Raw genomic sequence first — 27,525 nt, forward strand, 5'->3', positions numbered from 1 at the left:
AAGAAGACTACCCTTCCCAAACTACCCAAACAAAACTAAATAGGAGGAAAACCTTCCAAACTCGTTTTACAAAGCCAGCATTACTACCATACCAAAACCAAAGACAACAACAATATAGAAAAAGAAGAAAAAAAGAAAATTAAAGGCCAGTATCCTTGATGAACATAGATGCAAAAATATGCCACAAAATACTAGCAAACTGAATCCAACAATACATTAAAAGGATCCTATACGATGGTTAAGTGGGATTTAGTCTAGGGATGCAAAGATGCTTGGACATTTACAAAATCAATCAACATGATACGTTAACAAAACAAAGGATAAAGATCATATGATCATCTCAATAGATCTATTCAAGATTAAAAAAAAAAAAACTCTCAACATAGAGGGAATTTACTTCCACACAACAAAGGCCATATATGACAAAGCCACGGCTAACATCCTACTTAATGGTGAAAAGATGAAAGCTTCTACTCTAAGGTCAGGAACAAAACAAGGATGCCTACTCTTGCCACTTTTATTCAATATAGTATTGGAAGTTTTTGTTATTCAGTCACTCAATCGTGTCTGACTCTGCAACCCCGTGGACTGCAGCACGCCAGGCTTCCCTGTCCTTTACCATCTCCCGGAGTTTGCTTAAACTCATGTTCATTCAGTCAATGATGCCATCCAATCATCTCAATCTCTGTTGTCCCCTTCTCCTCCTGCCCTCACCCTTCCCCAGCGTAAGAGTCTTTTCCAAGGAGTCAGCTCTTTCCATCAGGTGGCCGAAGTCCTAGCTATAGCAATTAGGCAAGAAAAATAAATTAAAAGTGGAAGTTCTAGCCGTAACAATTAGGCCAGTAAAAGAACTAAAAGTCATCCAAAATAGAAAGGAAGAAGTAAAACTATCACTATTTGGTAGATGACATGATACTATATACAAACATAAGACTCAACTTAAAAACATATAGAACTAATAAATAAATTCCGTAAAGTCAAAGGATACAAGATCAATACACAGAAATCTGTGACATTTCTATACACTAATAACAAATCACAAGAAAGAGAAAAGAAGGAACCAATCTCATTTACAACAGAATCAAAAAGAATAAAATACCCAGAAATAAATTTAACCAATGAAAAATATAAGACATAGAGAAAAAAACTGAAGAAGACACACACACACACACAAAGGAAAGATATTCTGTATTCAGAGATTTAAAGAACAGATATTGTTAAAATGTTCTTTTTAATCGTCCAAAGCAATCTACAAATTCAATATAATCCCTATCAAAATTTCAACAGCACATTTCAGTGAACTAAAGCAAATAATTCTGAAATTCGTATGAAAACACAAAAAAAATCACAAATAGTCAAACAACACTGAGAAAAAACAAAGCTGGAAATCTCATGTTCCTTGATTTCAAACTATGTTACAAGGCTTTAGTAATCAAAACAGTATGGTACTGGCACAAAAACGGACACACAGATCAACAGAACAGAATTAAGAAACCAGAAAAAAACTCACACATAGGGAAATTAATTTATGATAAGGGAATAAAGAACATACAGTGGAGAAAGGATAGTCTCTTCAATAAACAGTATTGGGAAAACTGAACTGTCACATGCAAAAGAATGAAACAAGACCACTATCCTATACCAGACACAAGAGTTAACTCAAAATAGGATTAAAGGCTTGAATGTAAGACCAGAAACCATAAAATTCCAAGAAGAAAACAAAAGCAGCAATTTCACTGATAGCAGTCTTAGCAATATTGTATGTGTTCTGACTCCAAAGGCAGAGGAAACAAAAGAAAAAATAAACAAATGGGAATTCAACCTAAAAAAGCTTCTGCTTTTAGGAAACCATCATCAAACAAAAAGGAAACTTAGTGAATGAGGAAAGATATTTGCAAATCACATATCCAAAAAGAGGTTAATATCCAAAATATATATAAAGAACTCACACAAGAACAACAACAACAAACCAATAAAAGCCTGATTTAAAAATGGGAGGAAGATCTGAATACATTTTTCCAAAGAAGACATACAGATGGCCAATAGGCACACAAAAAGATGTTCAACATCACTAACTGTGAGGAAAATGCAAATCAAAAACCACAATGAGATATTATTTCACACCTGTTAAAATGGCTATCATTGAAAAGACAAGAAACAACAAATGCTGGACAGGATGTGGAGAAAAGGGAATCCTTGTACAATGCTAGTGGGACGGTAAACTGGTGGACCCACTGTGGAAAACATTATGGAGATTTCTGAAAAAAACAAAACAAAACAAAACAATACTACTACCGTATGACTCAGCTATTCCCCACCAACAGACATAAAAACACTAATTGAAAAGATATATGTATACACAGCCATGTACCTGTACACTTCACCACTGTACTGTTCACAGTAGCCAATATATGGGAACAACTGCCCACTGATGAAGGAACAAAGAAGATACAGCATCAGTTCAGTTCAGGTCAGTCACTCAGGTGTGTCCGACTCTTTGCGACCCCATGAATCGCAGCACACCAGGCCTCCCTGTCCATCACCATCTCCCGGAGTTCACTCAGACTCACATCCATGGAGTCTGTGATGCCATCCAGCCATCTCATCCTCGGTCGTCCCCTTCTCCTCCTGCCCCTAATCCCTCCCAGCATCAGAGTCTTTTCCGATGAGTCAACTCTTCGCATGAGGTGGTCAAAGTACTGGAGTTTCAGCTTTAGCATCATTCCTTCCAAGGAAATCCCAGGGTTGATCTCCTTCAGAATGGACTGGTTGGATCTCCTTGCAGTCCAAGGGACTCTCAAGAGTCTTCTCCAACACCACAGTTCAAACGCATCAATTCTTCGGTGCTCAGCCTTCTTCAAGTCCAACTCTCACATCCATACATGACTACTGGAAAAACCATAGCCTTGACTAGACGGACCTTAGTCAGCAAAGTAATGTCTCTGCTTTTGAATATACTACCTAGGTTGGTTATAACTTTCCTTCCAAGGAGTAAGCGTCTTTTAATTTCAGGGCTGCAGTCACCATCTGCAGTGATTTTGGAGCTCAAAAAAATACATATAAAATGGACTATTAACTCACCATGAAAAAAAATGGAATCCTGCCATTTGTGACAACATGGATAGACCACAAAGGTATTATACCAAGTGAAATAAGTTAGACGAAATAAGAAAAATACTATATGATTTCACTCATATGTGGAATCTAAGAAAATAAAAAAATGAACAAACAAAATAAAACAAAACAAATTCAAAAATATAGAGAACAGAGGGGAAAGGGGTGAAGGGGTGGGTAAAGGAAGGGGGTGAAGGGAGTCCGCTGAATCGTAATGAACAGAACTAGACTTGTGATGGTGATCACTCTGTAGTACATACAGATATCAAATTATAATGTTGTATATCTGAAACTTGTTTTTAAAAGCTAACTTTTTCTATCATAAAATTTAAAGATGTATAGTGTAATATATAATACCAAACTCTACTTCAAATCTGAAGCCAAAAGAGAGAGAATTAGAGGGAAATCCATATAGTAAGGGTTGAGTTTCCTAGTCAGAGAGCTAGTTCATAAAAACCCAGACCACCAGTCCTATAGGAGATAAGAGAAGAGAGGATTAACATTCATGCAGCTTTTTTTTTTTTGGCCTTTTACAAAAGATTATAAAACACACCTTTTTCTAGATGATGAAATTTTTAATAGACTTTTGGAATGCAAAACTGACAACAGAACTACAACTTGCATTTATAACAGAATTCAAATTTTATTTGCATGTTTAATAAACATATACATGTGAAATAAAATCTAAGTCAATAATTAAAGTTCAACTTCCTAAATTAGGAACTACCATATTATTTCTAGACTGCTGATAGTATAATTTACATATTCACTGATGCTATCATTCCACAAGCTACGTATGTAAGGAAAGGGGTATATAAGAAACAATGTAAACTTTATCTTATTCTATACAGAAGAAGAAGATTGTCAAACTACAGGATCCTCTTCTCTCCTTATTATTAACTTCCTCATTGAATCTGGAAGTCAATAACCTCTTTTAATTTCAGGTCAGGACCATAGCTGAATTAAGAAATGGCAGTCCATCTGAGGCATTTAGTTGTGAGGTTTAACATTGTGAATGCAGCCAGTCCTCAAAGGCAAATGCTGAAAGACAGTCAAGGGATATTGCTGCAAAAACAATTTTTCAAGTCAAAGAGAGAACTGACATCAGGAAAATACATTTTATTGCTTCTCCAATGCCTTAAATCTTTCACACAAACTCCCACAATTACTCCTACTTCATACCCAAATAAAAACTATAAAAATTGTTTCACACCTGGGAAGAAGGCAGTTTCTCAGCATTTGAAATATTCAACTCATTATTTCAAAATATTTAAGAGGTACATCACAGCATCTTGTCTTATAATAACAAAGTAACTCAATCTCTTATGAAAATTATTGGGGTGTTGGAGGGACCTAATTCTAAACTATGAAAAGTGCTCCTATCATATAAAGGAATTACAAGAAAACTGTTTTCCTGCTTCTCTACCATGGAGACAGACAGGGGATTAAGAGGAAAACTTTTCTCAACTATAAGAAAATAGTCTACTGAGTATGGATGAACCTATAAAGCTAAAATCTTTCATTAATTTTCAAATGTTATATTTCTACCATTCTTTATTTTATTCAACAACACAAGACATTTACTACACCCCATGCATTATTTTAAACACTGTCCAATTATTAGCTCATGAACTCTCTGAGGTAGGTACTATCAATATTCCAATTTCACAGATGAGAACACTCAGGCATAGAGAGTAATTTCCCCAAGATAATTCAGTCTCAGGCAGTCTGGGTCCAGAATTCATGTTCTTAACCACAATGCAATGTTGACTCTTAAAAAATAAAATGCTCATGAAAGCCCAGTGTCTTACAGTAAAATAGTTAATAAATATCTGCTAAGCAAATGAAGAGGGGAAAAATAGACGTAGCAAAAAATAGAAAACCTATCACTCATAGTTTCAACATATCACTATAAGTTTATTTTCTATCAGTCTTCTTTTCTTGTTCACAGAGTTTTTTTTGTTGTTGTTGTTTTCCCTTTAGCTATCACTCAGCAAACATGATTGTCTAGAAAATGCAAAATTTTTAAATATTAGTCTCTCAACATTTTTAGAATAACAGTTAAAATTAATTGAACACTATATATCAAACATGTGCTTGCTACATATTGTTATCTCACCTCACAATTCCATCAAGTAGTTATATGTATTATTCCCATTTTACAAATGAGGAAAACTGAAGCACAGTTAAACCAACTTCAGATCCCATGGATAGTAATCAGTTGAGCCAAGATTCTAATTCAGGCAGCCTGATTCCTAAATAGAATTCTTGACTTCTCACGGAGGACAGGATTATGAATTACTTGAAAGATAAGGATCATGTTTTTAAGAGTAGTATTGTTTGTTTGAAAGTGAAAGTCTTAGTAAATCAGTCATGTCATGATTCTTTGTGACCCCATGGACTGTAGTCTGCCAGGCTCCTCTGTCCGTGGAATTCTCTAGGCAAGAATACTGGAGTGAGTTGTCATTTCCTTCTCCAGGGGATTTTCCCAACCCAGGGATTGAACCTGAGTCTCCCACATCACAGGCAGATTCTTCATCATCTGAGCCATGCCCTCCTCCAGGGGATCTTCCCTACCCAGGGATGGAACCCTGGTCTCCTGCATTGCAGGCAGATTCTTTACTATCTGAGCCACCAGGGAAGTCCATTGTTTGTTTGGCTTAGGCTAAAATGAGAATGTTAACATACAGTTATTTTACTTTGCCCTAAGTCTGAATTACACGAATAAAGTTTTTAATATCTTAAGGTTACTTGAGCAAGCTAAATAACTCTTCATGTCTTAATATTAGAGTCAAGTATTTTATGTAATTCCTTCATTCAACAACCATCTGAGTATCCATTTCATGCTACGCATTGTGCTAATAGGACATAGTCTTTACACTCAAGGCAGAGTCTCTTTTCATTCAGCATACGAATATAATAAAGTTTTCCACAATTAATAAATACAACATACTGTACATACAAATGGTTAACAGCTTTGCCAACCATTCAGTGGCAGAATTGAGAATGGAATCCTGTGATCTTTTTGCCCTTTATGCTTATAAAGTAGATATACCCCTCATTTCTCTTACAGGTCCTAGAGAGTGATTGAAAAACTACTACTCAGTAAGTAAATCTGCCTGTCTCATGCCATATCACCTTTTACTGGCTGGCAATGAAACCTATCCATTTTTAGTGCAACAGAGCTAAAATTAAAATAGTTTACTTAAACCTTGGTTTACTAAGTTACACATTTACATTACTTTTAAAGTTCCATAATCACATTGGGATATGAATTTAATAAAATGACAAATGTGAGTGTCTAAGAAATACCTGAAGTAACAGGCAAATTTGGCCTTAGAGTACAGAATAAAGCAGGGCAAAGGCTAATAGAGTACTGCCAAGAGAATGCACTGGTCATAGCAAATACCTTCTTCCAACAACAGCAGAGAAAACTCTGCACATGGATATCACCAGATGGTCAATACCGAAATCAGATTGATTATATCATTTCCAGCAAAAGATGGAGAAGCCCTATAAAGTCAGCAAAAACAAGACCTGGAGCTGACCGTGGCTCAGATCATGAACTCCTTATTGCCAAATTCAGACTTAAATTGAAGAAAGTAGGGGAAACCACTAGACCATTCAGGTATGACCTAAATTAAATCCCTTATGATTATACAGTGGAAGTGACAAATAGATTCAAGAGATTAGATTTGATAGATAGAGTGCCTGAAAAACTACAGACAGAAGTTCATGACATTGTACAGGAGGCAGGGATCAAGACCATCCCCAAGAAAAAGAAATGCAAAAAGGCAAAATGGTTGTCTGAGGAGGCCTTACAAATAGCTGTGAAAAGAAGAGAAGCAAAAGGCAAAGGAGAAAAGGAAAGATATACCCATTTGAATGCAGAGTTCCAAAGAATAGCAAGGAGAGATAAGAAACCCTTCCTCAGTGATCAATGCAAAGGAATAGAGAGGAAAACAAAAGAATGGGAAAGACTAGAGATCTCTTCAAGAAAACTACAGATACTAAGGGAACATTTCATGCAAAGATGGGCACAATAAAGGACAGAAATGGTAGGGACCTAACAGAAGCAGAAGATATTAAGAAGACATGGCAAGAATACACAGAAGATCTATATAATAAATATCTTCACAACCCAGATAATCATGATGGTGTGATCACTCACCTAGAGCCAGACATTCTAGAATGCGAAGTCAAGTGGGCCTCAGGAAGCATCACTACGAACGAAGCTAGCGGAGGTGATGCAATTCCAGTTGAGCTATTTCTAATCCTAAAAGATGATGCTGTGAAAGTGCTTCACTCAATATGCCAGCAAATTTGGAAAACTAAGCAGTGACCACAGGACTGGAAAAGGTCAGTTTTCATTCTAATCCCAAAGAAAGGCAATGCCAAAGAATGTTCAAACTACTGCAAAATTGCACTCATCTCACATGCTAGCAAAGTAATGCGCAAAATTCTCCAAGCCAGGCTTCAACAGTACGTGAACTGTGAACTTACAGATGTTCAAGGATTTAGAAAAGGCAGAGGAACCAGAAATCAAATCGCCAACATCTGTTGGATCATTGAAAAAGCAAGAAGAGTTCCAGTAAAACATCTACTTCTGCTTCATTGACTACATAAAAGCCTTTGACTGTGTGAATCACAACACACTGGAAAATTCTTCAAGAGATGGGAATACCAGATCACCTGACATACCTCCTGAGAAATCTGTATGCAGGTAAAAATGCAACTGGACATGTCCAATGGACATGTCCAAGTGGTTCCAAATTGGGAAAGGAGTATGTCAAAGCTGTATATTGTATAAAGGAGTCACCTTTCTTATTTAACTTATAGGCAGAGTACATCATGAGAAATGCTGGGCTGGATGAAGCACAAGCTGGAATCAAGATTGCCAGGAGAAATATCAATAACCTCAGATATGCAGATGACACCACCCTTTGGAAGAAAGTGAAGAAGAACTAAAGAGCCTCTTGATGAAAGTGAAAGAGGAGAGTGAAAAAGTTGGCTTAAAGTTCACCATTCAGAAAACGAAGATCATGGCATCTAGTCCCATCACTTCATGGCAAAGAGATGGGGAAACAATGGAAACAGTGGCTGACTTTATTTTTCTGGGCTCCAAAATCACTGCAGATGATGACTGCAGCCATGAAATTAAAAGATGCTTGCTTCTTGGAAGAAAAGTTATGACCAACCTAGACAGCATATTCAAAAGCAGAGACATTACTTTGCCAACAATGGTCCATTTAGTCAAAGCTATGGTTTTTCCAGTACTCATGTATGGATGTTGAGAGTTGAACTATAAAGAAAGCTGAGCGCCAAAGAATTGATGCTTTTGAAGTGTGGTATTGGAGGAGACTCTTGAGAGTCCCTTGGCCAGCATGGAGATCCAATCAGTCCATCCTAAAGGAAATCAGTCCTGAATATTCATTGGAAGGACTGATGCTGAAGCTGAAACTCCAATACTTTGGCCACCTGATATGAAGAACCGACTCAATGGAAAAGACGCTGATGCTGGGAAAGATTAAAGGAGGGAGGAGAAGGGAACGACAGAGGACGAGATGGTTGGATGGCATCACCGCCTCAATGGACATGAGTTTGAGTAACCTCTGTGAGTTTGTGATGGACAGGGAGGCTTGGCGTGCTGCAGTCCATGAGGTCGCAAACAGTCGGACACGACTGAGCAATTGAACTGAACTGAACTGAAGAGCAGCAGTCAAAAGTGTCACATGTTCACAGAAGATGAAGGCCACTTCTGCTTGATTTTACACTGAAACAAAGTTTTTAAACAGTCTGAAGTCTAATCCCATTAATTCTGAAAAGTGGGTAGAGATAAAAGTTAAAAAGTCAGTGTAACAGAAACTCTTCTAACCAGTTCACTGGCTTAATTGATAGCAACGACTATAGGCACAATTACTAACCTGAGGCCTTACAATGGCAGGGGACCAAGAGCAGAAGCAACTTAAGAAACCAAGATCAACATGCAGAAGAGATTCTCCTTTTTGATAATTGCTAGTGTGTGCATGAAACCTTGACAAGTTTCTCATCTGATACCTATTTATATCAGTGTTTATATGTAGCTGGCACATGCTTGAGTTCATTTTTTCTGATGCCTATGTCCTCTAACAAGCTTTTTCAGTATGTATTTGAACCATTATCTGGTATTTGCCTTCCACTGCTACTTTCTTTTTCAGTCTGTAATTTGTCTCATCCTAGAGTATAAATTTATGGCTCAATGCTAACTCCTGAAACAGCTCAGTGCCTTGCAAATAATAGGTACTGAAAAAGTGTTTATTAATAACAGATATGAAATCCATCCCAGAGTCCCACCCCAATCCTTACCATTTTGTAGAACTGTTCCTCCTCATCTCTCTGACTGGGATGCCCTGTGGTCAGTCCTTGAATCTCTTTTCTAACTACACTCAACTCAGGTGATCTCACCTATACTGATAATTTCTAAATGTATACAACCTAGATCATCACCCTCCTTTGAACTACGGATTCATTTGTTCAGTTGCTGACTTGACATCTCAATTAGCATGTCTATTAGACAACTCAAAAATGTAGCCAGTCTGGAACAGAACTCTTGAATTCTACCCAGAAACCTGCTCTGCTCATAGTCTTCCTGTCTCTGAATATGACAACTCCACCCTTCCTGTTGCTTAAGCCAAAAACTTTAGAGTCATCCTTGATGTCTCTCTTTTCACATTCCACATTCATCAGCAAACCCTGTTGGATCAAAACATACCTAGTCAGAGTCAGAGATACATTTTACATACAGAAATAAAGAAAGATATGTATGGATACACAGATTAGTAAGCATACATATATTTCCTAGCTCTGTCCACAGACAGCATCTAGCAGAAGTGATATCCCATTAACAACAAGCACACCTAGCATCCAGATCTTAACCTCAAAATACCATTCTCCAATAAAAGGAATCAGAGTTTTGTGAAAAGAAATGAGTCTAGGGCTGAGGCAGGAAAATACAAGATATCCTGAAACATCTAGTAGTGGCAGAGAATAAAGAAGTGTAACATGTACACATACAAAGGACAGGAGCATATCAAAAGGACACAGAAGTCAACTAAAAGAGCTCCCAATGGGCAAAGTTGGAATAATTTGGGCAATAAAAGAAATAATGATACCAACTGAATGATAACCCTAAGAATAAAGTATCCATGAATTACAACTGATATGATTAGATAGAAAGATAGAGAAGGAACAAACCTTCCTTACAGAATTCCAATTAGTAAATGCAGTAAGAATGAGGAAAAATAAACAGTACATTTAGAACATCACAGCAATAATTACTACAGGCAAGATTACTGGTGAATGCTAAAAGTAGCAGAACCAGGATACTGGTAAAGGCTCAAAGTATCTCCCTCAAAATATTTACCAATTACTGTGGTGTTTTTAATATATGTCCATAAATTCTTTGATACATCTCCCTCCAGGAAGGAGAGCTTAATTCCCCTCCCCTTGAGTGTGCGCTGAATTTAATGACTTGCTTCTAACGACCAGTGTATGGAGGGGGGAAAATAACGACTTTCTAGTGCAAAAATCTGGCAGAAACTACCTTACCTAAGTGATCGCCCAGTGATGACACGTTGATAAGAAGGTGTAATAACAAGGGAACTTTACTCTGTGGTGTTCTTCCTCAAAACTCTGTAACTAATCATGAGAAGATATCAGAAAATCTAAACTGAGGAACATCCTATAAAAATACTTGACCAGTACTCTTTAAAAGTATCAAGGTCATAAAAGGTAAGGAAAGACCAAGAAACTCATGCATTAGAAGCATCAAAGGAGACTCAACACCTAAAACCAATGTAGTATCCTGGTTTGGATAATGCAATGGAAAAAGGATATTAGTGGAAAAACTGGTGAAACACAAAGTCTGCAGCTTGGCAGAAGCATTGTACCAATATTAACTTCTTCGCTTGACAAATGTACTGTGGTTATGTAAGATGTTAATATTAGGAGGAAAAGGGTGAAGGGTATATGCCAATGATTCTTAATAGGAGCAATTTTGCCCCATAGGGGGCATTTGGTAATGTCCAAAGACATTTTTGATTGTTACAACAGGGGGATGGTACTGCCACCTATGGACGGACAGAGGCCAGGGATGCTGCCTAACATCCTATATATTTAGCACAGGACAACCTCCGCAACAAAGGTTTATTTAGTCCAAAATGTGAATAATGCTGAGACATTAAGGAACTCTATGTATTATTTATGCAACTCCTCTATAAATCTAAAATTATTTCAAAATAAAAAGTTACAAATATTCCAAATCCAATCATTTCTTATCAATTTCCTAATATAAGACACCACTAACTCTCAAATAGATTTTTAAGAGAGCCTCCTAACTGATCTTCTTGCTTTTACTCTTCACTTCTTTAGACTGCTTTTAACACAGTACCTGGAGTGGACTTTTTAAAGCATAAATCTGACCATGTCATTTTGCTTAAAAATCTGCAATGGTTTATATCTCAAAAAGTAAACACCCACGACCTTCCAGTGTTCTACAGGCTCTATGTAATCTGGACCTGGTTATTTCTTGAACTAAACCACTTTCTACACACAGAAGAACTGTACAAAAAAGATCTTCACAACCCAGATAATCACGATGGTGTGATCACTTATCTAGAGCCAGACATCCTGGAATGTGAAGTCAAGTGGGCCTTAGAAAGCATCACTATGAACAAAGCTAGTGGAGGTGACAGAATTCCAGTCGAGCTATTTCAAATCCTGAAAGATGATGCTGTGAAAGTGCTTCACTCAATATGCCAGCAAATTTGGAAAACTCAGCAGTGGCCACAGGACTGGAAAAGGTCAGTTTTCATTCCAATCCCAAAGAAAGGCAATGCCAAAGAATGCTCAAACTACCAAACAATCGCACTCATCTCACATGCTAGTAAACTAATTTTCAAAATTCTCCAAGCCAGGCTTCAGCAATACGTGAACCACGAACTTCCTGATGTTCAAGCTGGTTTTAGAAAAGGCAGAGGAACCAGAGATCAAATTGCCAACATCCACTGGATCATGGAAAAGCAAGAGATTTCCAGAAAACCATCTATTTCTGCTTTATTGACTATGCCAAAGTCTTTGACTGTGTGAATCACAATAAACTGTGGAAAATTATGAAAGAGATGGGAATACCAGACCACCTGACCTGCCTCTTGAGAAATCTGTATGCAGGTCAGGAAGCAACAGTTAGAACTGGACATGGAAAAACAGACTGGTTCCAAATAGGAAAAGGAGTACGTCAAGGCTGTATATTGTCACCCTGCTTCTTTAACTTATATGCAGAGTACATCATGAGAAACGCTGGACTGGAAGAAACACAAGCTGGAATCAAGATTGCCAGGAGAAATATCAATAACCGCAGATATGCAGATGACACCACCCTTATGGCAGAAAGTGAAGAGGAACTAAAGAGCCTCTTGATGAAAGTGAAAGTGGAGAGTGAAACAGTTGGCTTAAAGCTCAACATTCAGAATACGAAGATCATGGTATCTGGTCCCATCACTTCATGGCAAATAGATGGGGAAACATGGAAACAGTGTCAGACTTTATTTTGGGGGGCTCCAAAATCACTGCAGATGGTGACTGCAGCCATGGAATTAAAAGACGTTTACTCCTTGGAAGAAAAGTTATGACCAACCTAGGTGGCATATTCAAAAGCAGAGACATTACTTTGCCAACTAAGGTCCGTCTAGTCAAGGCTATGGTTTTTCCTGTGGTCGTGTATGGATGTGAAAGGTGGACTGTGAAGAAGGCTGAGCGCCGAAGAATTGATGCTTCTGAACTGTGGTGTTGGAGAAGACTCTTGAGAGTCCCTTGGACGGCAAGGAGATCCAACTAATCCATTCTGAAGGAGATCAACCCTGGGATTTCCTTGGAAGGAATGATGCTAAAGCTGAAACTCCAGTACTTTGGCCACCTCATGGAAGAGTTGACTCATTGGAAAAGACTCTGATGCTGGGAGGGATTGGGGGTAGGAGAAGGGGACTACAGAAGATGAGATGGCTGGATGGCATCACGGACTCAATGGAAATGTGAGTCTTAGTGAATTCCGGGAGTTGGTGATGGACCCGGAGGCCTGGAGTCCTGCGATTCATGGGGTCGCAAAGAGTTGGACACGACTGAGTGACTGAACTGAACTGAACTGAATCCACTTTCTACTCTTCTATTCTATTCACTGTCTACTCTTCTATTCACTCCAGTCCAGGCACACTGGCCTCCTAGTGTTCTGAGAATGTAGGAAGCACACTTCTGCCTCAGGGCCAATGCGAAAAACTGTTTCTTCCACCTAATGTGCCCCCTTACCTCCTTCTTAAATTGCTTACACCTCATCAAGTCCTTCCCAGACATCCTTTTAAAAGTGCACATACCCATTGGCATACCTGTCCTGCTTGCCTGCTCTATTTTTCTCTACAGCATTTATCCATCACCTTCTAATACTGTATAACAACAAGTTACTTATTTTGTTTAATGTCTGTCTTTCTCTCCAGAAAGTAAAATCCATCAGGGCATGGATTTTTGTCCGTTTGGTTCACTACTATAACCTCTGCACCTAGAACGATGTTCAGCACACTTAATGCTAAACAAACATTGGATAAATGAATGATACACCTTTGAAGTCCTAAATTTAATATCTCAGTGTTGCTCTACCACTTTGCATCATTACTGCATTTTCTCTCTTACTCCTCACTAGAGAGGACTATGGTTTGGAGAACAAAGAACAGGCTTGAATCTTGGTTCTATCACTTGAGAGTATATCTCTAGACACATGATTTAACCTTTCTAAATCCTCAGTTTCTTCATTCAAGAGGAATGACAAAGGGATGGATGGTAAGGTTAATAACACTTTTGTCAGAATTAGAAATAAGGCATTAAAGTATATAACACATAGTAGTAGGTATGCCATAAACAAAAGCTAATATTTTTGCTCCCTCCTCACTAGCTCTTTGGCTTCACACTGACCTCTAGCTCCCAGTTTCTCCCAGTTGAATCACCTCTTCTATGATTTCAGCTCATGATCCAACCTGGACTCCACAGTTCACTCCAGTCACAGCCTTTTAACATCATTAATTCGCTCAGCCAACTGCCCTTCAGGTATCTCTACCAAGTAGGCATCTGCACAAAGCTGTGCATAATAGCCTGGGCTCTCGAACTGAATCACCAGGGTTTGAACCCCAGTTGTTATCTTACCATCAAGGAGAATAACCTACCTTTAGAGCTCTTGTGAGTTTCTTCAGTTATACCCAGAGTGATCAGTGCTAGAGAAAAATCAACCATGCAAGCTGGAATCCCTACAAATCTAAGGTCTAGAGCCTAAGATGGGTCCTCTGTGCTGCCTAACAATTCTTTTTCATTATCCTAGTCATGATCTATTTCTCTCCCATTCCCTTGAAAGCTATTATATACTGACATGCTTTTTTAAGAACCCCTATTTTATCATGCTCCCCCTCATTCTAAGCACGTACTTAAAAATGTTAGAAGACAAATCAACTCATTCTCCCTCCTGTCCCCATCATTTAGAAACTTATTTACACTGCCTCCAATTTCATCTCTTTCCTTCATGCTCAATGAAAAAGGAAAATCAAGGCCAACTTCTCTACCTATGCTTTGGATCCCATCCCTTACTATTGCTTCCCAATTCCTGGCATCATCAATCACCTCTGCCCCCCATCTCTCTCCTCCCCTCCTCCACTTCAATTTCTCCTCTCCAGTGGTTCATTACAAGCCCAAATAAATATGCCCCAAATCCTCTTATTTTAAAAATGGAGGAGAGACAGTAAACTTTTCTAAAATCCGGTGCATCTCCTTCACCTGTACTATTTGTTCAGTCCTCTGTTGAAAACATTATATCTCTCACAATTAGCTACATTTCTAGTTGTCATTGGCTCTTCAACTCCCTCACCCAGAAAGCATTACAATGTAGCTACCTGCTCCAACTGAAGTAACAAATGATTTAATCATCATGGCTCAGGGGCTTTTTTTCCATTTTTATCTTACTTGGCCTTTGCATGGCGAGATACTGTATTCTCCACTCCTAGTCCCTGAAATACTCTTCTCCCTCAGCTTCCGTGACAAATCTCTCATAGTTTCCCTTTTCAACTTTGGTCTATCTGGCACAGATGGTTGGCTTCTCTTAGTTGTCTGCCCCATTCAGTAGTTCACAACAGAAACGTGGGAATCATGTTAAACTGTCAGTCTTGCTCAACTCTATAATCTGATTATTTACCCTATCCTGTTGATAATACTTCCTAAACCTCTTACACATCCACCCCTCTTCTATCTCTCTCATCATTTCTCACCAGGAATGGCTTCCTAACTGGTTCTGCTTCTAGTTTTGTCCTTCTCTAATCCAGCATTCACCTCACTGCCCGGAACACAAATTTGATTCTTCACAGCATAATTCCCTGACTCCCCCTACCCTACTAAATCCTCACAGCCTTCAGAATAAAGTTAAAGCCCCTTAGCTTGTTTCATAAGGCACTCAGTGATTTGACTTCTTAACACTTTTTCATCCCGTATTTTAAACCGTGTTGTCCACATGTGCCTATTGAATACTTTAACAAGGCTAGACCCAACTGAGATAGGGTGTAAGTGTAAAACACATACCAGATTCTGAAAACTTAGTTTGAAAAGAGAATGTCAAATATCTCAATAATACTTTTTATATTAATTACAGATTGAAATATTTTAGAGATATCAAATTAAATAAAATATTATTAAAATTAATTTTATCTTTTACTTTTTAACGGGGTTAATAGGAAATTTTTTTGAATTACATTTGTGACGTACATGATTATATTTTTACAGAACAACACTGGTCTAGAATGTCCTTTCTCTTTTTTCAACCTAGTTAACCCCTGTCTATTTCTGAAGATTAGCTGAGGTAACTCACTAAAATGCATTTTAGGACACTCCCCTCCCAAGACTCCCAAGTACCCATCCTCCTCTGTGCTTCTATCCACAGGAATTCACTTACACCTGTTATATATCACTCCACATTATAATTATTGGTTATTAGCTATCTTCTTCTGCTAAACTATATGTTCCTTGCAAAAAGGTATATCATTCTACATTTACTCAGGGATTTCCACCATGCCTACCACTTTTAAGGCACTCAAAATATTTGCTGAACAAATGTGAACTATCTATTCCTGGCCTGAAAGTTACTAGAATTTCTCCAAGGAAAACAAATCAGCAAAGAAGGAACCTAGATTTCTTCCAAGAGCTCCAGTAATGAAGGATCAGAATGATGCTAGGAAGCAGGAATTACAGTAAAGAGAACAGTAATAAGAAAATAAGGCTCATCATACACACCTCTTACAGTGAAAGCAGCAGTGATATGGAGCCTTGAATTCAACTTAGCATGCCAGGGGCCACAGTTTGGTTCCTAAATTACTCAAATAACCCATTCAACAAAAGAGTATGATTTGGCAGGTTTCAACACAAACAGCTAGAGCCCAGCACCTGTTCCACTTAAACAGAACATCATTACAGTTAAAAACAACAACAAATCTTTCTCATGAAGCAAATGCTAATCTCATGATGCTTCACCATGGAGCAATTTAGAAGAGTTATTATATGAAATGTGCCAAAGCATGAATTTATGGCTGATGCTTATTTGGCAAATATGGTTGGCACTGCAAGATGTTGAAAAACATGTATGCAAATAAGCAAATAAAAGTTTTTAAGCTCTCAGACTTAAATATTTACATTATCATAAATGTACAAAGATAAATGTTTATATGAGAACACATATAACACATTCCAGGAACATATTTTTAAACATGATTGTCAGGAACAGTTATGAAGTGGCATTATTTCTTTATGGGCCTCGTGGTAAACTCTTAAAAATAAATTTTGACTGAATGTTAATGGGGTACAAAAATTATGGAGGAGGTTTCTCCGTACTATCACTGGGTAAAATGAATAGTCACAGTATCATAATAGTTCAAAGCAATTTTATCTTTTCCTTTCACCAAAATACTTTTCTTCCCATCCTGGAGCACAGCCAAACATAAACGTCAAACCCTAAATGGAAGGTCAGAGGTGAAGAAGAGGACCACACATCAAAAAGGCTTAAAAAAGATACTTTGACATTTTCCCCACATTAATATAGTCATGTTAAGAGTCTCCAAAAATAAAGACATGATAAAATATTTCCCCCTCTTTCCCTCTGACAGTTATGGAAAGATGTTTGTTTTTTCACATAGTTTGTGAGTTGGTCATAGCCAAAACACATAGTAATCGTATGAATTCTGCTTCCATTGTTAACTGTTCATCTCTGGGCAGAGGCTACAACTCCCATCTCTGAAGCCAAGAAAATGTACCATACATGCCATTATAGTTTACTAAACGAGTCACCAAAGAAAAGCAGGCACTTCAGAAAGTAATTAAGGTAGTCAGTGAACTGAGCTATCTAGAACTGCTCTGAGACTACAGGAGAAGCCATCATGAAGCAAGTATTCAAGATTGCTCACAGAAAGTTTTACCCCTGTGGGTAATTCATGGTTTTCACTTCTACACTGCAGAGAGCAATATGGGTTCTCTGCCTATACACATTACCACATCATTCCATTTATCAAGGGGGAAAAAAAAAAAAAAAAAGACGTTGTGGCTGAACAAAAGTCAAGAGGTAGGCCCCAACCCAGTCCTCAAGGCAATCCCAATTCAGATGAAAAGCTGATGACATACACCATACAATGACCTAAAATCAGACTTTCATATATAATCTTACCATATTTAACAGACACAGAAGAAAAATGTATTGAGTTTTCTATACAAGGCCAATAGAAATGAAATCATAGTTTTCCTTTAGCTCCTCTCCTATCCCCTCAACGCCAGCCTTCCAGTAACTCTATTCCATAGCTCTCCGATTCCTAAAAGGGGATCTTAAAAACACAGCGGACTGCAAAAAAGTAACATTTAATGGTGGGAAGGCTCCTCTTTCCTGTTGCTCTCAGCAGTCTTTCATGTAGTCAAAGGACGAAAAAAAAAAAAAAAGAAATCAAGCTCTCAGACGGATGGTGCAGGCGATTGGGAGAGGGTAGAAAAGGGGCGCAGACGGCAAGTCCTCATCGTGGGGGGTGGGAAGCAAAGTTGCAAAAATGAACGAATCAAAGGGCAAAGGAGATACAAGACTGACCTCACGAACCACTCAAAACCCCCAAATAACCAAGCAAACCCGCACGTTAGCGGGGCTCACAAACCGCAGAGCGAAGTGAGCAGGCAAAGAGCCACCGGGTTTCGCCCTGGCGCTGTCGGCCAGGCTGCGCCGGATCCTCGGGTTTGGAGGTGGATGGGGATGTCCCTGCAGACTTCGCAGTAACGAGAGGCGTCCTTCCTGCCCTAGCCTCACCGCGTCCACCTCCTCCAGGCTTCACTTTCCCCAGCAGCCTTCCAGCTGCGCCCGGGGGTGTCCCCCGCCACCAGGTCCCAACTTTCCCTCCTCTGGGGGGCGCCGAGCCACCGGGGCCGCCGCCACCGCAGCCACCGAGGGAGGGGGCGGGAGCGGGGGCTGCAGGGGGCGCGAGGCGCCGGCGGGCCCCGGGGACGGCGGGGCGCGGGGGTGGCCGTGGCCGGAGAGCCCGCGCCGGGCCAGAGGCACAAGTCGCCTAAGCCCCTGCGGCGGCGCCACCCAGACCCTGCGCCGCCCCGCCCGGATTCCCCCAGGTCATCCCCCTTACCCGTCTGCGACTCTAGTCCCACAAGCCGGCGCGAGAGGACAGAAGGGATCGAAGGGGACGCGGACAACCCTGCCCCCGTTACCTGAGGGGCTCACACGCCGCCGCGGTGACCACCTTCGCCGACCGTCCCGTACCCTTCCTGGTGACCGCCAGCGCCGCCGCCGAGCAACTGACACTGACTAACAACAACTAACTAACTACTCTCCGCCGCCGAGTCCACCGCGCGCTCCCGGCCGCCCGCCGCCCGCCCGGCCCACCAGCCAGCCCGCCTCCTCCTAGCCTCGCGCGCCGCCTCTCCGCGCGCGCACTCGCCGCCGCGCTCCTGGAGCGAACACGCGCGCGCGCGCACACGGGCCCTCTCCTCAGCCCCGCGGGAGGAGTCACCATGAGGCCCCACCTCTCGCGTTCCTACCTCCCGGGAGAGACCTAGAGCACGTCTGATTGGCCGAGGGGGCGTGGCCAAAGGAAGAGGGCGGGACAACCAGGACCTTCGGCCGGCGTGAAGGGAAATTTCAGTTCAATTACGTTTAAGCGGAAAAGGGGAACGAAGTACTGCCTCATTTGGTGCCTCAGCCCCCTAGGTCAGCCTACCGTCGAATACAGAATATGTATCTTCAAGGACTCCAGCACACAGTAATCACCAATTTAAGCCCAATATTTCTGCAGGCCTTAATTTTAAAAAACTACATCTCCCAGAAACCTAGGCGAAAATAAGTCTCACCTTACGTAATCACGTAGTCCTTCGCCGCCTTTGAACAAAATAATCCCTTCATTTTTCTGAAGGTATGGGGAATAATGTTTCATTTTTCTCCTCACTGGAAAAATTTTAAATGCAGCGATTAAAGAAGTTACCTATGGAAGGCAGTTAAGAAATTAAGTAAAGGGAAAGAAAAGGCATCAATATAAAGTACTGCGGAGGAATTTTTGTCAAGCTGTGAGACGACGGAGTGAGAAGAGTGAAGGCGGTTGAGAGGGGCTCAGGGAATTGTCCTGTGTGCCAGGGACTTTCTTTAGGCCTCGGGCCCCTGTCTACCCCTATCATCAGCAGGTCAGTAAGCGAGGCGAGCTTGGGGGTGGCCACAGTGGAGGTACCCTTCACCCCTTGAAGATCACCCCTCTTTTGCTGTTACTGGTTTGCCTCAGTTTGAGGCTGACTGAATGGGGGCGCCTCACTTCCTGTTGGGGGAGGGGAGGAAGGCCATCCTGGGGGAGGGGGGAACATAACTCACTTCCTGTGGGGGTAGGGTGATAGGTTGGGGTGTCCAACCCATTTCCCGTGCCGGCGAGAGCTTGAAAAGGTGATGCTTGGTGCCGTATGCATAGACGGTATCCTAAAGCTTTGGGATTGTGTCTTAAGTGAAAAAATTAGGTTATTCCACGAAGTTGTGCTGATCACCAGCCTCCAGTCAGAATTTATGTGAATTTTGGTTCCATGGGTAAGGTGAAAATTTTCTCCGCAGTAGAATTTTCTTAATGCATTTGTCATAGAATTCGAAACCTCTTGTTAAAATTTTCTACCCATCTGTGCAAGATGACATACTTTCTGGTGTGACTCATGAATTGCCCACCCTGCTCCTCGACTCAAGTCCAACCTTGACTTAGAGTGGTATAGCGGTATTCTTTGCCTTGACGTGCCACAGGAACTCTATAGCAATTCTTAAAGAGCTTGTTTATTACCGGACTCGATATTTAACATAAACTATGAAACATTTTCACCTTACGAAAGTGAAAATATACCCAGTTAACAGGTGTTACCTTAATTGACGTGATTGGTGTCTTAAATCCGTAGACCTGTTGCTTTTAGGGTACAGGTTCTGCCCTGTGGCTGAAAACAACTTCCTCAGCTTTAAAAATCGATTTAATTAAATTACAAAGTGGGGGGGGGAATGTACTACAGTGCGACTTACACAGATGTTACATGTAAGTTACATATAAGAATGTTTAAAGCTGAGGAAGTTGTTTTCAGGCAGAGGACAGAACCTGTAAGAGACCTGGGTCCCATCCCTGAGTCAGGAAGATCCCCTGGAGTAGGAAATGGCAAACCACTCCAGTATTCTTGCCTGGGAAATCCCATGGACAGAGAAGCCTGGGCAGGCCAGAGTCCGTGGGGTCGCATAGAGTCCAGCACACCTGAGCGATTTAGCAGACACATGCATGCACACATACCCAAGCACCGATTTTAAAATGGTGTCTACACTTTGTGGTTTTAAGGCATGGTGCAGGGATCCTGAAATTCAGCTCAGATTTTAAGTAGGGGGAAACTTGGGCTCATAAAGGACAAAAAATAAGTACCGGAACGTTCTATTTTTCTATATTCTCAGTGTTTTGTAAGAAACTACTTGTAAAGTAATAAACACTTAACAGTTTGATTTCTTGGCTTGTTTTCAAGTACCACAATACTTAGTAGGTGGTGAGGGTACTGAAAGGATCAATCTATTTGGTGATTATAAAATTTCAACAGCTTTAGTAATTTTAGAATATCTATCAAGTGAACTGTAATGTCTTTCAAGAATATTTAAAAGAATAAGGCTTTTGTATTTTTTTCCTTTAGGGTTCTCACCTAATCTACCCTCAGAATTTGCAATTGTTTTAATTCTAGTTCTTTTCAGAAGCTAGTTTGTTTAGAGTTTATTAGAAAATCTGATTTACACTAAATGTTTAAACATCTGTAAAACTTAAATGTCACAATAAGGAAAAAGATATGTTTTGATCTTTTATAGACATAAAGACAAAAAAGCTAAGACCCAAAAATCAGTGAGTTACCTTTTCAAGGACTACAGAGTTTCTGCAAAAGCTGAAAAGACAGGACACATTTATGTCTGTGTTACTGTTAATAAAAGGATCATATAGACTGCCTCAAGCAAGTATTAATTGATTAGAAAAACCTGTTCATTATCTTCTGTTAGTGTACTATAGAAGAAAATATTATATTAGGCTCCTGACAAACTATTAAACTACAGCATTAATAACTATTGAAGTGAGTAAAGCTTGTGGAATTAGATGAAATAGAGAAAAAGTAAGTTAAAATATTGATTGAAATACAGTAGTAGTGCCTTTAGGAAACTATCTTTGAAAAGCAAAGGAGTTTTTAAAATTGGTCTTTATACCATTCCATGGAAGAAATGCAGTATAATAGAAATAAGAAAAATTGTTGCAGCTGAGAGACTTGAGCAACTTGAAGAATTGTCTGTTCAGAAGAAAGCAATTTATAAAGCACATATCTGAAAGAAGATGTTTTGTGATAAGTGGCAGTTATTCATTGGTTCCATCGAAGAAGAAATATTAGAAAACCTTGTGGAAAATAGAGGGAAGTTCATGAAACCTGCTTTTATTCTCTTTAAAAGTGTTTTTGTAGAGTAGATTGCTGTCTTCCAAAGGCTTTTTTTTTTCTTCTTAAGCTCTTTGTTGCAGTTTTCTGTTCATGTTCTAATAGAGACATATTATCAAAATTAGAAAAATAAAGAATTTTGTAAGTGTACTCTGTTGCTTCTTTAAGTAAATGAATTTCATTCCATTACTTGCCATCAAGAAAAAAAATTGTCCATTTTTTCATAATATTTAGATTAGATAACCATTTTCTTTTTCAAAAAGCAGTCATTAAATATACTGCTCATAGCAGTCTGAAATAAAACAGTAGGTCAAAATTCTGGATTCTGTCTCACTGAAGTTCGATTATCCAGGAAGTGCTAGATGCTATCTCTAATGCAAGAGGATCTTTTCATTCTTTTGTCTACCTTTCTGTGTACAGTCATGCTCTTGTTTTACAACTGTTGCTTTTTTGTATATTTGTTGTTTTGATAGTTGCTTATTTTTGCCATTGAGTTGAAAGGGAATATGCTAACAACATGAATGGTTCTTAAACCTGCTGGTCTCCTGTCATCTCAGGGCCATCAAGAGTATTCAAATGAGAATACCCCTTACATGACCTTTCATTATTTCAAGAAAAGTTTATTGAGTGCTTACTATGAGATAGTCTCTGTTTTAGGATCTTGAAATACATCAGTGAATACAGACAAATATCCAAATTCTCTTGGAGTATCAGTTCAGTTCAGTCACTCAGTCGTGTCTGACTCTTTGCGACCCCATAAACCGCAGCACGCCAGGCCTCCCTGTCCATCACCAACTCCCGGAGTCCACCCAAACCCATGTCCATTGAGTTGATGATGCCATCCAACCATCTTATCCTCTCTCGTCCCCTTCTCCTGCCCTCACTTTCCCAGCATCAGGGTCTTTTCCAATGAGTTAGCTCTTCGCATCAGGTGGCCAAAGGATTGGAGTTTCAGCTTCAACATCAGTCCTTCCAGGGAACACCCAGGACTGATCTCCTTTAGAATGGACAGGTTGGATCTCCTTGCAGTCCAAGGGACTCTCAAGAGTCTTCCCCAACACCACAGTTCAAAAGCATCAGTTCTTCGGCACTCAGCTCTCTTTATAGTCCAACTCTCACATCCATGCATAACCACTGGAAAAACCATAGCCTTGACTAGACGGACCTTTGTTGACAAAGTAATGTCTCTGCTTTTTAATATGCTGTCTAGATTGGTCATAACTTTCCTTCCAAGGAATAAGTGTCTTTTAATTTCATGGTTGCAATCACCATCTGCAGTGATTTTAGAGCCCCAAAAAATAAAGTCTGACACTTGTTTCCACTGTTTCCCCATCTATTTGCCATGAAGTGATGGGACCAGATGCCATGATCTTCGTTTTCGGAATGTTGAGCTTTAAGCCAACTTTTTCACTCTCCTCTTTCTCACTTCCTTCTCAGTTCCTCTTCACTTTCTGCCATAAGGGTGGTGTTATCTGCATATCTGAGGTTATTGATATTTCTCCCAGCAATCTTGATTCCAGCTTGTGCTTCTTCCAGCCCAGCATTTCTCATGATGTACTCTGCATAGAAGTTAAATAAGCAGGGTGACAATATACAGCCTTGATGTACTCCTTTTCCTATTTGGAACCAGTCTGTTGTTCCATGTCCACGTCTAACTGTTGCTTCCTGACCTGCATACAGGTTTCTCAAGAAGCAGGTATACTCCAAATCAAAACCAGAATTTTGCTCCTTGATATTCCTAAATAAGCTCTGTAGTGTGATCATTGTTCAAACTGAATCAAGAAACAGCTGTAAACTTGATCTCTTTCGGTCTTGATCTCTAAGCATTCTAAACCTAGTTTTTAATATTTCAGTCGAACTTTTCTCCAGACCATTAAAGTCCCTGTGTTAAATATTCAACCTTTTTCATCGATGCATGCATCACAACCCTAACATTCTAACCTTTGTGTGGTACAAACAAAAGTGAACAGTGGGGAAAATAGGGGATCAGACAGGCCTGGGTTCAAAAGTGATGTTTACATTTTACTAGCTGAGCTTCTTACTGGCTTGGTAACCTTGAACAATTTATTTAAGCTGTCTGAGCCTCACTTGCCATAAACCTAAATAGGGTTATTTTATGTAAATCACCTGGCAGAATGCCTGTTGTTAGGAGCTTAAAAAAAGAGTGGAAGTGTTTGTCGTTCAGTCATGTCTAACTCTTTGTCACCCCATGGACTGTAGCCCACCAGGCTTCTCTGTCCATGGAATTCTCCAGGCAGAAATACTGGAGTGGGTAGCCATTCCCTTCTCCAGAGAATCTTCCTGACCCAGGGATTGAACCCAGGTCTTCTGCATTGTAGAGTCTTTATGTCTGAGCCACCAGACATGGGAAGCCCATTAGGAGCTTAATGAATGCTATTATTTTGGTTTGCTTCATTATTCTAGCTATTGGGATATGCCTGCATGACTGTTGTAAGCCTTACATATTCCCAGAAGTATGGGGATGTGGTGCTAGGATTATTCAAATTCAGCCTTTCCCAATCTCAGTAATCTAAGCATGCCCACTTAGCTGTCAAGATTTTAGTTTTTGTTCTTTGCAGAAGAAATCACTCATTTCCATGATTATTTTAGATAATAAACATAGAAGGAGTTTCTAGCAAAGGTTAAAGAATCACCAAAGTAATTTGAATTGTTAAAGGAAGACTTTTTGAGTCAGTCTTCTAAACCTATTTAACTATTAAGCCTAACATTCAGGAGTCTTCTCTTGTTACCCATCTACACAGTCCCCAACTAAATTGGTCTCTGGGGGTAAAATAAAAAGTATCTTGTACCCACCCTTTTCTGTCTTGGTTCATGCTGTTGTTCATTCTCTGTGTGAAACCTTTGTCTTTTCTTAGGAAAATCCTTATGTATCTATCAGAATGCCACTTTCTTTGGCCCTTTCTCTAATACCACCTTCAGCTTCAAAAATTATTTTCTGATGTCTGTCCTCTAGTACTTCTATTTTCCCAACCATATGTGCTGTGTCTGTTGACCCTCCAGAGCATTTTGTACTTTTCTTGTGGCATTTAAAATCCAGTACGACTGATGTTGTTGTTGTGTATTTCTGTTGTTGTTATTGTTGTCAGGTGAGTGTATACTCCTCAGTTCTGTCTCATCACAACAAAGATTTGGAGTGACGGACATTAAAGCCCTCGGTGTGTCACAGCTCTTAGGTCTTGGACAGACCAGACCATGTTATAGATCTTAGACAAATCAGTGTTACAGCTCTATTTTATTTAGATAATAACAGGAAAATCCATCCTCAAGGTGTTGAGGGCATGTCGACACCAAAGTTGCAAAGAGAAGAGCGCCCCAGCGTGCCAGAGAGAGAGTGAGAAAGAGCGCACGCAGGCAGGAGAGAAGGAGCATATGCACGAGGGGGGCGGGGGGTGGGGGTGGGGGGAGGGGGGTAGAGAGAGAGACCCCCAGCCCTTTGGCTTCTCTTTTTATATGTTTTCTCTCCCTGGGGGCCTGCCCTATGTAAACTGGGCTGGCCAGGAGTGTTGTTTGTTCTACCTGAGGTCCTCACTCTGGTCCTCGGACCTTCCTTTGTTCTATTTTCGTGGGCTTTTCCCGTCCCTGTCTTTTAGCCACCACCATTCTGGACTCCTGTTTCCTAGTCTAACTACCTAACATTCCCCCCTCAAGAGATGGGAGGCCCATTTCTTTGGGAATAGGGGTGTCGAGTTCTTTCTGGCTACTTCCTACTGAGCTGGGACGGCGAGGGGTATTGGTCCTCCCCCTCTTGCTAGTCACAAGCCTCAGAGTCCTTATAGCGGTGTCCATCTAAGGGTGAGTGATATTTTCCATGGTTGGCTGTAGTTTTATCTTTGTTGAACCGGCACTGCATGTTGTAGCTTGTTGACTGGGGCAGAGATGGAACAGGTTAGACAATTGACAGTACATGGAACGATCATAAGCAGCATCAGTATGGCATAACAAGGACTAGTAGGGGCATTAGCCAGTTCCAAATTCACACACCAGGATGGCTTAAGTCCATCCTTGTGTAGGGATCAGAAGATCTATCTCCTGTCTGTTTTGGAGTACTATCCCTGCCAAGCTGTATTGGCTCTTTAGAGCTATCCTGAGAAATCTTATCCCCAGAAACCAGATTTTGGGGGTGTTCATTAGAATGGCACTCATTGGTAGTCCTGAATAGGTATCTGAGCTCTCCCAGGGGCTCACAGGTGTATTGATTTGGGGGGTGTTCACTAGAATGGCACTCATTGGTAGTCCTGAATAGGTATCTGAGCTCTCCCAGGGGCTCACAGGTGTATTGATTTTAGGGGTGCTCATTAGAATGGCAGTCATTGGTAGTCCTGAATAGGTATCTGAGATCTCCCGGGGGCTCACAGGTGTATTGAGTGTCTTCTGTTTTTTTCTACGGCTTGACTTGTGAATAGTGAATCCAGGAATCATGTCCTGGTACCTTGACTACTGTGGGGGTAGAAAGTATTATAGGGTAGGGGCCCTTCCATGTGGGCTGGAGTAGAACCTTGGGGACCCATCTTTCCAGACTTTAATTAGGACTTGAGTCCCTGGAGCATATAGTGGTGACTCCTTACAATCTTTTGGGTCCTGGTTCATACCCCACAAGCTTATATCCTGTTGGAATTGCCCAGTGGCCATGGTATAAGACTGGAGGGTCTGAACCTCTGGATCTAGGAAGAGGTCATTGACATAAACAGAAGGTCTCCCATATAGCATCTCATAAGGACTAAGACCAACCTGTTCCTTAGGGCCAATGCGGGTGCGGAGGAGAGCTATTGGTAAAGCCTCCTTCCATCCCAGGGAGGTCTCCCGGGTTATCTTTTTTTATCGCTGATTTTAAGAATTGGTTGGCTCTTTCTACTTTTCCTGAAGACTGAGGCTTCCAGGCACAATGGAGATAATAAGTAATGCCCAATGCTTTAGAGACCCCTTGGGTGACCTTAGAAGACAATGATGTCCCATTGTCACTTTGTAATGACCTGGGCAGACCAAATCTTGGAATGATTTTGTGGAGCAGTTTTTTTACCACCTCCTCAACCTTCTCAGTATGGGTGGGAAAGCCTTCAATCCATCCCATGAATGTATCCAGCATGACTAATAGGTATTTATATCCTTGAGAAACTGGCATCTAGGTGAAGTCCATCTGCCAGTCCTCTCCTGGGTAGGCCCCACATCATTGGACAGGCTGGGCCATCTGGGGTCTTCGAGCTCCTTGGGGGTTGTTTAAATGGCAAGTGGGACAAGAGGAGACGACTTGTCTTATAGTTGTTTGGAAGCCTGTTCCTCTTAAGGACCTTTCTAGTAATCTTTGAAGGGCCTTTTCTCCTAAATGAGTGGTGGCGTGTAAGGAGTTAA

The 27,525-nt window shown here is 40.4% G+C and overlaps 2 protein-coding genes across 4 annotated transcripts in view; one reads left to right on the plus strand and one right to left on the minus strand.

The window, feature by feature from the left end:
• PEAK1 (pseudopodium enriched atypical kinase 1) overlaps positions 1 to 19,006 on the minus strand; it is a 324,301-nt gene extending 305,295 nt beyond the window's left edge. For both annotated transcript variants that reach the window (XM_018066252.1, XM_018066251.1), the window contains exon 1: positions 18,913 to 19,006. The gene's annotated coding sequence lies outside the window, so the exon portion shown is untranslated. The remainder of the gene's footprint in view (positions 1 to 18,912) is intronic.
• HMG20A (high mobility group 20A) overlaps positions 19,580 to 27,525 on the plus strand; it is a 77,485-nt gene continuing 69,539 nt past the window's right edge. For both annotated transcript variants that reach the window (XM_005695116.3, XM_005695115.3), the window contains exon 1: positions 19,580 to 19,878. The gene's annotated coding sequence lies outside the window, so the exon portion shown is untranslated. The remainder of the gene's footprint in view (positions 19,879 to 27,525) is intronic.

The sequence above is a fragment of the Capra hircus genome, chromosome 21 (assembly GCF_001704415.2).
Source record: "Capra hircus breed San Clemente chromosome 21, ASM170441v1, whole genome shotgun sequence".
In the NCBI taxonomy this organism is placed as follows: domain Eukaryota; kingdom Metazoa; phylum Chordata; class Mammalia; order Artiodactyla; family Bovidae; genus Capra; species Capra hircus.